Source organism: Thermobia domestica, chromosome 9, assembly GCF_964235325.1.
Source record: "Thermobia domestica chromosome 9, izTheDome1.hap1.1, whole genome shotgun sequence".
NCBI lineage: Eukaryota > Metazoa > Arthropoda > Insecta > Zygentoma > Lepismatidae > Thermobia > Thermobia domestica.
Genome location: NC_137462.1, coordinates 249,173,724 through 249,187,594, shown reverse-complemented (window position 1 = coordinate 249,187,594; position 13,871 = coordinate 249,173,724). Strand labels below are relative to the sequence as shown.

At 32.4% G+C, this 13,871-nt stretch overlaps 1 long non-coding RNA gene across 3 annotated transcripts in view; it reads right to left on the bottom strand.

Moving 5' to 3' along the window:
• LOC145694246 (uncharacterized) overlaps positions 1-13,871 on the bottom strand; it is a 1,290,393-nt gene that overhangs the window by 1,208,350 nt on the left and 68,172 nt on the right. Inside the window, exon 1 of one of the 3 annotated variants that reach the window (XR_014132976.1) lies at positions 7,990-8,046. The exons of 1 other annotated variant lie outside the window; for it this stretch is intronic. This is a non-coding gene — a long non-coding RNA (uncharacterized LOC145694246). Of the gene's footprint in view, positions 1-7,989; positions 8,047-13,871 lie in introns of those variants that run through there. One more of the 3 variants, XR_014132977.1, reaches the window with a different exon arrangement.

Genomic DNA, 13,871 nt, shown 5'->3' with positions numbered 1-13,871 from the left:
TTATTGATTTAAAACTGTTTTAGTTTGTGTCATTTCACTTCCAATTGAAAGGTTTTACAATGACTAACGGCATACCAATGACGAGACGGAAGATTTCAGGAAGTAAATGCATTCAGAACTCTAGACTGCATTCCACCTATCAGCCTGTTTTTACTTCTGCAATTGTTGACAGCTGTAATTTCGTCCAGACGCTACATGAAATAATTCTTGGTTGACGTCATTGTGTTACTATTTTAGTATTGTTGTCTTCAGACTTGGTTGAAGTTTTGTCTTAACGGTTATGCATATTATTCTTTCTTATTTCATAGTTACACACAAGAATAAAATGTTGTGTAGAGTGGATAGATTCGAACCTACGAACATTGAGTTTTCATTCTTCCAACACTTTACCAATGGACCAAGGTTTGTCTTCACGTTAGTGCACGGTTACAGGGTTTATTACGATTTAAATAAAATGGCTGGCTGTTAGAGTTTCCTGCTCACATATTTCGATAAAAAATTTTCATTGCTTCGTAGATACGTAGAGCAATGTTTATATACACATTTCAGGAGAGTGCATTTTGGTGTATATAATAATTTCATGCCAGATAAAAGCTAGATAAGTTTTGATAAAATGTTTCATATGGAGTTTTCAATAATAGACTTGCTTTTCGGGGTGAAGTTCTAAGGTTCAGCATTGACTAGCAGTTTTTGCTATTAATATCCCTTCTAACAATATTGGCAGTGGACAAAAGTTAGCCCGTGTTGAAGCTTTTTGCTCCTAATTTAATTATTTTACTTTATTATTTAACGAATATATTGAAAATTTTCAGCAGGCACGTATGTAGTAATTTATTTCGGGATGGGTCCGACTTCAATATTATGATAAATTATAATAAAATTTTAAAACATAATCCCCAAAATTATTCTAAATTTACATAAGAGTTGGGATTTCACGGGGGGGGTCCGGATCACCTGGACCCACCATTAAATGCGTCCTTGTTTGACAGTAACGTTTCCTTATTTTGAAACCCTCAACAACTTCGGATATATGAAGGAAAACAGTTATTTTCGATAAAATATCACTTCAAGGAGACGCGACAGTTTTATTGCACATTGTGGTATCCAACGTTCACAAGAGCAAGAATTCCTTCTCTTTGGTCTGCCACTGTGCTCTATCGAAAGGTTACGTTTGTAAAATATTACTCCAACGAAAAAGCGTGATTGGCAGATAAGAATACTGAAAAGAACTCCACAGAAATGCATGCTTAACTTACGTTTACAGCTACCTTTGATGATTTGCCCTCAAGGTCAATCGAGTGGTAATTCAGTTCCGTCTTTGTTCTTAAGCCATGTTCGTATTACTTCGAACAGTTTTGAGAATGAAAAGCATGCTTCGTAATATAACAGACTTCTTTCGCGTAAGAAATCGAAACTCAGTTGGTGAGAGCAACTAGTCTGCACGAATTAGGTTGGTAGTTAGAGCTCAGTACGAATAAGAGTTTTATTACTATTGTTTTTATCTTTTTTATGTGAGGAAAAATCAAATTGTGACATCGCGATATCAAATATATTTGGTTAGGTAACTTTGTCTGTAACTTAGCTAAACTTTAACGAAATTATTTCACTAACTGATCAGTCACTGAACATTTCAAACACGTCAAACCAGTGGCATAACATGAAGGTTAACCTCTCCTCCGCAGTCCTTAGTTATGCGTCCGTACATTCATGGGCGTACCAAGGGCCGGGCGACTTCCCGGGACGCCAGAGAAAGAGGTGCGCCAAAACGAGCCTCAAAAAGTAAATTTTATAGCGTGTTTTCTACTGAATTTTTTGGTTTATATTCTTGTAAAGTAGTGGCAATTACATAACCATGAAAGAGGAGAGTTTCATACTACTAAGGGGGCTGTATCGAAAAATGGAGAGATGGCATGTAGAATAAAGAGTGGCGGGGGAGTAAGCATTGTTTGTTTGTTTGCTTGAGTTCAGCATTTCACGGTTATGCCTTAATGACTAAAGAAAAAAATGAAGTCTTTGAGTTTTACGTCTCACGGTTATGCCGGTTAGGCTAAAGGAGACAATGATGATGAGTAATGAATAAAATGGCGGAATGAAGAAAGTGGGAGGAAACGGGAGAACCCCGAGAAAACCCACGCATATGGTGTTAGGCCAAAGGAGATGTGGATACTAATTATAGTGGAATCAGAACCACTTTTATCGTTCAACAGTAATCCACCGGGAATTGGACCCGGTATCACAGAAGGCAGGCGTGCTAGCCACAAGACCAAACGAGGGGAGGGAGGACGGAGTTCGTATTGTTTATAGCGGGCCATATCCTTTGTGAAGTTTTCCTAGGTAATGAATGTCTTTTGAAAAATAGGTTTAAAATATTAAAAACACTATGGTAAAATGTAAAATATAGGCTAGTACCAGGGGGAGGGCGCCAAAACGTCACTTTGCCCTGGTGAAAATTTGGCCTGGTCCGCCCCTGCGTACTTTGTGTATATTTTTGGCCTTGCAGCTTGTGCGGTTCCCACGCCACAGGGTTGCGGGGACGGTATTTACGTCTATGCTTCGAACGTAATTCAATAACTGCTTAAGAAATTCTACCATCAGCCTGGAAACGGGAATATATATTTTCTAATAGTCCCATACAACTTTCACTCAGAACGCTAGATGAAATTAAGTAGGAGGATCTGATTGTTCCTAAGTAAGTTACTTTCAGAAAGTTTGCTATTTCTTTAACGGCGATGTAAATAAACATACCGGATACTCATCGTTATTAGGCCGACACCAAACCATTCTGAACAAATCCCTCTAGAACAATGATCGGCAAAAGTTTATTCTGCCTAATTTTATAAGCGACTCAAGGATGAAACACTTGTTAACGAAAGCAATGCTGTATATACACTTAATTGTTTCTGACAAAATATAAAGTGCTTTGTAATCTTTAGACACTTTTCCTATTCCTTTTGTCACCCTTGGTTGTGTAGGGCGGCCTCGAACAAATAAAGAAGAGGTAATATTACAGTCAAAGGGCGCAATAAATATATTAGGTATTTCTTTTGTTACTTAACCATAACGGCCTAGAGTCGTCTTCGGTAGAATAAAAAATGCTACGTGATATTCCATTCACGAAGGAGGAAAGGATACTCTAAATATATTTCTTATTTATTTTGTCTACCCTGCTTGTCAAAAATTATACACTTTCTGTTGGGACGGTGCTGAAAAGAAAGGGGGGGAAATAAAAAGTCGTGCCTCCTCATACATATTAAATTTTGTTACGTGGTTGCTCAAATTATTACTAAAGAAAGCTCTTTAACTAAGATGCCTAAAGTTATTACATTATGTAAGGGTGGCATATTCAGGAATAATAATAATAATAATAATAATAATAATAATAATAATAATAATAATAATAATAATAATAATAATAATAATAATACATATGAATGTCTTTGGAGAGCCGAAATTATGTGACACGAATCATTACATCTAGAGCTTTAAGATGAGTGGTCATAGGAGAGGTAAAAACAAGATTCTTCTCTGTATGACTCTCTAAAGTAAAGATTATGTGCTTAAGGTAAGAAGCATAATCATTCTACAACAAGTTGCTTTTACGTAGAATATCAGTTACTTCAATTCTCCTTCTTCGGGCTACTTACTCATGTGGTAAATTCAAAACAATTTCAATTTAAGACAAATACATTGTAAAACTTTTCCGTAATTAAATATATAGAGGGAAATCTGTTATCAAAGTGTCCAAAAAAGTAGATAGAAAACTATCAAGTGAGAAACATTGTGAAACTTTATAAAATTCTCCAAATTAGAATTAACATTTACTGGAAAACATTCGTTATGCACCAGTGACCATGTAATGAGAAGTGAGCACGGGAAATAATTACGAAACTGTTTGCAAACAAAAATTAGAAAGACTAGTGTAAGTGCCACAACGGCATTTTCTCTTATTTTGGTTGACTCATGAGGTTTACACATATGTTACAATTTGAATCTTCCCCACATAAAAAATAAATAAAATAGCCATAGAAATAACTATAGCAACGGTACTTCCATGGGGTTTGAACCCACTACATTCAGCATACAAACTAGTTGCTTTAACTCCCTGAGCTAAATGTTTTCTAACGTGAATTGAACCTTTTCTAAAATAAAGAAAAATTTTCATTGCGATTGTGCTAAGAATTCGTCTTTTTCCATAGGTAATTTCCACTAATTGCTCTATCTATACGTTAATACTTAGCATAGATTCATATATTTGGAGTTCGCTGATAATGCATGTAGTAAGACATATTAAAAATGTATCGTTAAAAGTTTCGTTTGTAGATCTAATCCACGTTTCTCTCAATGACATAGATGTCGCTGTTTCGATTTGAACTGCAGAATTCCCTCGCGTTCTTCAAAATTACCCACTTTAGCAAAGTTGGTAATTCTCGAGATTTCTGTCGATTTAATGTTTTTTGCTTCTAATTTATTTATTTTAAGGTAATATTTAATACAAATATTAGAAACGGGTTTGTTGGTTTACCTGTCCTGTTGGGTAAACCTTCCGAAATTTAGAACATATAAAGAAAACGGAGATATTTTCAAAAAACTTCAAAATAAAGAGACGCGTCATTTATTTTGCTCATAGTAGTACAATCCAATTACCGTATGGATTTTAAATATGCCATTTTTTTTTCAAAAAAAATATATGAATAAGATACTCCCTCCAAAAAACTATATATTATTCTAAGTGCTAAATTAATGTCTAGCAAAATAAGAAGTTTTATATTCATTCAGAATGTCCCTTCTTTCAGTTAATATTTATTTAAATGCTTGTCATGTATCATCTAATTTTCATATGGCCTTGGAAAAATACAATTTATTCCGAAAAAGAATGAGCAATTTACTCGCTCCAAAAAGCTATTTAACTTTTAGTGCCAAACTAATATCTAACAGAATAAGAATAGCATATTCATCTAGAGTGTCACAACTTTGAGTTAATAGCCATATACATGTTGGCTATGTAGTATCTAATTATCGTATGAACTTTGAAAAATACCATTTCTCCGAAAAAAATGCGCATAATACTCTCTCCAATAAAGCGATATAATTCTAAGTACCAAATTAAAATATGACAAAATAAGAATTTTGTATTCATCTAGAGGGTACCTACTTTCAGTTAGTATTCATATAAGCGTGGGCCATGTGGTATCTGATTACCACATGGCCTTAAAATACACTTTTTTCGAACACTGAACAAAATATTGCCTCCAGAAAGCTATAAAACTCTAATTGTTATGTTAAAATTTAACAAAATAAGTCTTTTATATTTATCTAGAGAGTACCTATTTTGAGCTAATATTCATATAAGTGTAGGCCATGTATTATCTAATTACCATATGCATTTTAAAATGTACCATTTTTTCCTAAAAGAAATTAGCAAAATCTCAGTCCAATAAAGCCATATAACCCTAATTGTTAAATAAAAATGGTTCAAAATAAAAATTTTATATTAATCTAGAGGGTCCCTACTTGCCGTTATTATCCATGTAAGTGTGGGCTAATCAATATCTAATTAGTATATCGCCTTGGTAATATGCATTTTTTTCCAAAAAATGTGAAAAAGCTTAATAAAAAAACTATATAACTCTAGGTGCCATGTTAAAATCTAAGAAAATAAGAATTTTATATTCATCTGGAGTGTCTATTTCAGTTAATATTCATATAAATGTGGGCCATATAAATTACTTTCTAATGGCCATATGTCTTTGTAAAAATACATTTTTTCCGAAAGAATGAGCAAAATATTGCCTGTAATAAATCTTTATAACTCCAAGGGTCATATTATGATCTAACAAATCAGAAATTTTATATTCATCTAGAAGTTCCCTACGTTCAGTTGAAATTCATACAATTGTGACCCATGTAATATATAATTATCAGATGTACTTTGAAAGTACCAATTGTTCCGAGAAAATGAGAAAATACTCCCACAAAATGTTCAATAACTCTAAATGCTAAGTTAAAATTTATGAAAATAAAATTTTGGTATTAATTAGAGGGCCCCTACCTGCAGTTTGAATTCATATAAATGTGAGCAATGCACAATCTAATTACCATATGCACTTGGAAAGTACCATTTTTTCCGAGTGAAATTTGTATACTTACTTTATACTTACGTAAGTTCCCAGTTTTGTTAACTGGAGCCAACAATTATTAACTATGGCTATCTACTTTCAATTTTTTAATGTAGATTAATGTAAATTTCCTTCCTCTTTGTACCTTCCGACCGATTTCCTTACTAGCAAGTTCAGAATACACAAAAATTAATAAAGTTGTTTTTCTCTTTATTTATCAGTAAGCAATATAATGGTGCTGTTACGTTCAAGTTCATCAATAATAGTAAGCTAATTCGCATTATTTTTTCATTAAACGGTTTTACAGATTATATATTAGTGTGAACGAAGTAAGTATTTATATTACTATCTTATTTAACTTTCACCATTATTTTGCTCGTTCATTTGATTTTTAATATGTTCCTATATTCCTGATGAAACAGCGAATTTATCTTATGTATTTCAATAATAAGAATTTATCTTATGTATTTCAATAATTTCGTTTAAATATTACGTCTACTTTAATTACAATACAATTGTCTTAATTCCAATTACGTTTCCTTTCTTGCAAAACCTAGAATCAGTTAAGTGCTTCATGATTATATTATTTTGTCTCCGACCTAAATATAATCAAATTCAATTAATAAAAATTGATGCTGACATTAGCAGAATATTTCATTTTTTCGACAAAGAAATATATAAAATAGTTCAAATTCACAAGTGATGCATAGCATTAAAATTTGCTCAAACAAAACATTAAATCATATTTACAATGCTTATTTTTCTATAAGAGCCAGGTAAAATATGTTGGTAGTTTTGCATCTCGGGTGATAAATGTATATTCATTCATGTTTCATTTTTTGTTCAATATGTAAAATGTATTATGGGCCGTAACACTAAATTATCATAAATTAAAACAGATTTATTAATATAAAAATATGTGTATTACCTTATTTAGAATTATTACATTGTGATAATGACATATATACAATATTTATGGTATAAAATTAATATCTTTCTTATAGAGTGATATGGAAAGGTGTGAATTATAACTTCCGGGTAAAAAATAATTGTATGTAACACAGACGAGAAGAGAAACCGATATATGGAGACTCTAGTGTATAAGTACTGATTGCAATATTTAACTTATGATAATAAATTTCTCTTTCCTTACCTGTTTCCTTAAATTTCAGAGAAACTTGGTCGGAAATTGCAATTAAGTAAACGAGACATTCGAAAACTTAACCGAATGTGTAGTTGTCCGAGTTGAAATCACAAACATAAACATGACAAGAATAAGTTGTTGGTTGTTCTGTATGTCGATAAATTAGAAACTTGAAAATTTAAAAAACATCCAATTATTCAAACTGCTGGTACTGATATTTTCATCTGATTTTGAATTCCATAAAAAAACATTTCAAAAAGGATTTGGAAAGATACGACTCCCCTGTAATTATCTAAATCACAGCATATACAAAATAATTGATCATATCTCTGTATTATGAAGCAATTCATCTGAACAATATCAATAATAAAATTACCCGTAAAATCATTTACATCTAAAAGTGAGCTAACTTTTATATTGCGATCCAGTCTATGCTGTCCTATAATTTTCCTGTTATTCCAAGTTTAATTTAGATAGAAAATTATTTATTTGGTTGTGTATAAATAACAGTTCTATGTTCAATCGCTAACTAACAGTTTGTATTTAGAAACCTCGGAACATTTCCAGAATACTCTTAAAATCAAATGAAAATTTATAAAAGGAAAAATTGAGATATCTTTTAACACAATTCCTTAGTAGAGATACATTTTTAACAAACAACGTCTTGAAATAATTATTTTAAAAATTTAAAATCATTAGGTATAAGAGGAAAAAAGTAAAATGTATTACCATACACGTACACTGCGCTAGACTAGTTTACGTTACTGATTAGCTGTCTCGTTCTTAGTTATGTGCGACGTATTCATGATCCAACATATACAATTTAATTGTTCTTTGAACATGTAAACATGAATGCAGAATACAATAATATTTTCATAACATGTTTATAAAATCCGTAACAAAACCTCAATTCTGTTTTATGTTTAACATGAGTCGTACTATAAACTTGTATGCTACAAAAGGAAATATTTAAAAACTTAATAAATGAAGAAGTTTGCTACTCGTAATGAATTTAAAAAATTCCAAGAATTTTCTAGAAATGCAGATATAAGGCGCAGTTAATTTAAAACATGTCATAATAAAACGAAAGCAGAAAAATATAACAATAATTAAATTGAAGAACTAGATCATGATTTTCAGCTTAGGATGATGAAAAATATTTTCTTACAAAAAAAAAGTGTTCCATTTATTAAAAGAACTTCCAAATATACCTAAGAAAGGACCAGATGATGTATCTCTCTTTTGGTGGAAAACTTTTACGAATGGTATAGGATTAAAATGTATAAAGAATTTTTAAATCCAACAGCTCCAGAATTTCTTTCAATACATTTTAGACAAAATTTTCCTTTTCCTCAGTATAGACATTTAATTTGTCGAGAGATAAGTCTCACTAAAATTGTTGCTAATGGTTTTTAAAGTTACTGACAATGAGGTTTTATTAATGACAATGTTTCGCTTAAAACATACTGTAGATAATACGAGTATTTTCTTTGTACTGTTCTCGCTTTTACGATTCCTCAGGGATCAATTCCAACTACGAGCGCACTTTAAGCTTTATATCTAACCAATGATCTGAAAAACGAGTGCTGCAGCATTTTTGCACATCATTCCCAGCAAATATATTATTGCTTAACACTTTTTGTTAAATACGTCAAAATCGGTGCGCAAGTAACCCATATATTGCTGATTTAAGTGGTTGTAAATAATGAGTTTAATATTTCAGCACCAGAACCTCATAGTAATGAATGCAAGTCACAACACACATCACAACTTTATTTGAAAACAAATAATAGTTATATCACCTTGTTCACAGTAAGTTCGCAAATTGCTGATAAACTGTTGATTTAGATTGCTAAAAATTAAAATATATCCATTCTAAGAGCAGAACTTTAAACAACTTACAAGTATTATTTTGAACTCTCATCAAAACTTTATTTCATTACGAAATAAAAGAGTTCTATCACTTTGCTTACAGTCGGTCGCCAGTGTTCCATACATTGTTGATTTAAATTATAATAAATAATGACTTTACCATTAACGAGCAGAACATTATAGAAATTAACGAGCGCTGCTAAAAACTCTCATCAGAACTCTATTTCATTACGAAAAAAATGAGTTCTATCACCTTGTTCACAGTCGGTTCCCGAGTGGCCTATAAATTGTTGATTTACATTTTTAGAAATAATGAGTTAAACAATCCACGATCAGAACTTCATAGAACTGAACGAATACTACTCAGAACACCCATCAAATTTAAATACTAAATAAAGGAGTTCTACCGCCATGTTCACAGTAGGTTGGCGAGTAACCCTTTAACTGTTGATTTTAGTTGTTATAAATAGTGAGTTAAATATTCCGCAATCAGTGCTTCACAGAACTGATCGGATGCTACCTAGCACACACATCACAACTCAATTTAAATATAAAACAAAACAGTTCTATCACTTGTTGACAGTCGATTTGCGAATACCCCTTAAATTGTTGATTTAAATTGTCACAAACAAAAATATAGTAAAACCTAGGAACATAGCCTTAATAAAACTTGACGAGTATTATTTAGAAATCTCATCAAAACTCTACTTTATTATGAAATAAAAGTGTTCTATCACCTTGTTCACAGTAAGCTGGTGAGCGGGTCATAAATTGTTAATTTAATTTGCTATAAATAAGATTTATCCAATCTACGAACAGAACTCTATATAAATGAATGAATGCTACTAAGAACTCTGATTAGAACTCTATTTCATTGTGAAATAAAACAGTTCTATCACCTTGTTCACAGTCTTTTAGCAAGCTTCCCACAAATTGTTAATTTGAAATGTTATGAATAGAGATTTAATCATTCTACGAACAAAAGTTTGTAGAACTTGACGAATGCTACCCAGAACTCTCATCAGAACTCTATTTCGTTGCCAAAGCAAACAGTTCTATCAACAGTTCAGAGACGGTTCGGGAGCGGCCCATTAATTCTTAATTTAAATTGTTCTAAATAAAGTATTAACCATTCTACGAAACGAACATTATAGAACTTCCGGAGTAGTAATCAGAACTCACATCGCAGCTCTATTTCATTTCGAAATTAATCACTTTCATCTTCACAGTATGTTAGCGAGTGGCTCATAAAACTGTTAATGTAAATTGTTATTAATCAGGAATTAACCATTCTACTAACACAACTTTATAGAACTTGACGAGTGCTAGTCAGAGCTCCAATCAGAAATCTATTTCGTTGCGGAAAAAAGGAGTTCTATCACCTTGTTCAAGTACTTTTGCAAGTGGCTCATAAATTGTTAATTTAAATTGTCATAAATTATGATTTGAACATTTTTCGAACAGAATATTAAAAAAAATTCACGATTTAAAATCAGAACTCTATTTCATTGAGAAATGAAAGAGTTCTATCACATTGTTGACAGTCGAATCGAAAATGGTTTAGAAGTTGTGAATTTAAATTATTATGAATATAGATTTCACCATTGGAGAAACCGAACTTTATAAAATTTGACGAGTGCAAATGAGAACTCTTATCAGAACTATATTTCATTGCGAAATAAAATTTCTATCAGCTTGTTCACAGTTGTTTCGCGAGTTGTCCATGAATTGTTAATTTAAGTTGTAACAAATAATGATGTACATATTTAACGAATAGAACTTTATAGAGCTTGACGAGTGCTACTCACAACTCTAATAAGAACTCTATTTCATTTCTAGAAAAAGTGTCGTGTCACCCTGTTCACAGTCGGTTCGCGAATGGCCCATAAATTCTTAATTGAAATTGTTATAAATAAAGATTTAACGATTATACGAACAGAACTTTATAGAACTTGACGAGAGCTACTCCGAACTCTCATCTGAACACTTTTCATTTCGAATTAATAGATTTCTCTCTGCTTGTTCACAGTCGGTACGAAAGAGGAATATAAATTGTTAATTTAAATTGTTATAAATAAAGAATTACAAATTCAACGAACTGAACTCTACAGAACTTGAAGATTGCTACTTAGATCTCTCATAAGAACTGTATTTCGTAAGGAACTAAAAGAGTTATATTACCTTGTTCACAGTCAGTTCGTGATTTGCCTATATATTTTAATTTAAATTATTATAAATAAAGATTTAACTATTCTACGAACTTCCCGATTGCTGTTCAGAACTCTCATCAGAGCTCTATTTCATGGCGAAATAAAGAGTCCTATCACCATGTTAACAGCCAGTTCGTGTTTGGACAATAAGTTTTAATTTAGAATGTTATAATTAAAGGTTTAGCCATTCTACGAACAGAATTTTATAGAACTTACCGATTGCTATACAGAACATAAATCAAACCTCTATTTCACTGCGAAATAAGCAAATTCCATCACCTTGTTCACAGTCGGTTCGCGTTGGCGATAGTCTCATAAATTGTTAACTGAAATCGATGTAAATAAAGATGTAACCATTAAAGAAACAGAACGATGTAGAACTAGATGACTTCTACATAGAACTCAAATCAGAACACTATTTCGTTGCGAAGTTAAAGAGTTCTGTTCTATGAACAGAACAATAAAGAACTTGAAGAGTATTATTAAAAACTCGCATCAAAAGTCTCTTATATTACGAAATAAAAGAGTTTTATCACCTTGTTCACAGTCGGTTTGCGAGCGGCTCTTAAATTCTTGATTAGAATTGTTATAAATAAAGATATAACCATACTTTATATACAAGAAGCTTAAGCACCTTGACTGGTGCCGCTCAGAACTCTTATCAGAACTTAATTTCATTGTTAAAGAAAAGAGTTGTATCACCATGTTCACAGTCAGTTCCCGAGGGGAGCATTAATCGTGTCTTTAAATTGTTATAAACAAAGATTTAAGCATTATACAAACAGAGCTTTATAGAACTTGACAGCGCTACTCGGAACACCCATCAAAAGTCTATTAAATTGCGAAATTGCGAAGATTTCATCACTTTGTTCACAGTCGGGTCGAGAGTGGTATATAAACTTTTATTTTAAATTGATATAAATAAAGATTTAACCATTCTAGTTAGTTAGTTCGGAGTAAGACATAAATTGTAGATTTAAGTTCTATTTAATAATGAGTTAAGCGTTTCCACCATAATAACTTCACAGAACAGAACGAATGCTACTAAGAACATACACCAGAACTCAATTTGATTGCGAAAAAAAATGATACTATGACCTCGCTCACAGTCGGCTATCCGTTGGCCGTAAATTGTTGACGGGTCATTCCACGTCAGTTCATCCAGGTCATGTCACCCACCGACTCGGAATTTGATGATATTTGGTACACTTGGTCTACAAACACCAAAACTAACTTGTGCAAAATTTCAAAGTTCTTGCTCAACCCGTTCCCATGTTATGGTCTATCAAAATTTGGACATGGTAGGAAAAAATTTCTACTTGTGACAGCTGGAAATGGTGCATCGAGGTTCAAAATTTCCCTAGTAACATGATGATATGAATCCTTTGAGTCAACAGACCTATCCATTCCGACGCAGAATTGTCTGTAGATTTCAAATCTGTGGTCAGATTAGAGATCAACCTAAAGTGCACTTTTGTACAAAAACTAGTAAAAAGTATGCTTGAAAAACGTGCCTCAACTAGAAGTACAAAAATGACTCTATTTCAAAAAGTACCAAATTCACAGAAATAATTCCTGAATATTCTGAAAGAGGATTAAATTTTTTATAAAATGAAGTGAAAATCGTTTTGGGTATTTGACTTACTGCTAAAGAAGAAATAAAAATGCAGTTTTACACAATGTGCAGGTAAGTGTAATACTTTCCAGCACTCAAGCACACTTACATAGGCCTATACATTTCATTTTTTGGCAACAGTTGTCCATTTCTGTTCAATTAATAATTTACATTTACTACTCAGTTGGTATTGCCTATCAGTACAAGTAAATGGAGTCTTAATAACAGATAAAACATGCCGTACTGGGGCCCAACATGTGACAGCTCTGCTAGGCCAATAAAAGAATGCTGCAGGCCCAGCTGAGTACATGAATTTTGTATTTATATCCGCATTGTCAGCATCTACTTCTACTACTAATCCGATATACCACTTATTATCATAGATGCATATGAAAGAAAATGTTATGATTGGGTAAAGAAAAGGTCACGAAAAAGTCACGAAATTTAATTTTAGAATTTTTGTAGACACCCTGTGTGTGGATATTTACTCTTTAAGAACGACATGGTTCCAGATTGGACTTTATACACAAAAGGCACATCATGATGTAAGACATCAGATAAAAAAAAACAGAGATTTCTCAGTTAAACGGTTAGTTTCAATAGAATAAGGTACAACAGGAAAGACCTAAATGTGTTAAACTTGCATCAAGCTTTGCTTTTTCTTCTTCCACTGCAGCTTCTCCTGTATCCGGATCAAATTTGAATTCACTGTCTGAACTTTTGTGTGGGGATGCTGACTCTAGCGTGTCTGAAGACGATTTCACTTGTTTGACAATAGCGATTTCCTTCTCCACTCTTTTGCGGCAGTTGGAGCACATTTTCTGACCTGGGATAACGATAATGTCGAGATCGAGATGTTTCCAGACGAGTTCCAGCGTCACTGTTCGCAAATCAGGTCGCACTATTTTCTTGTG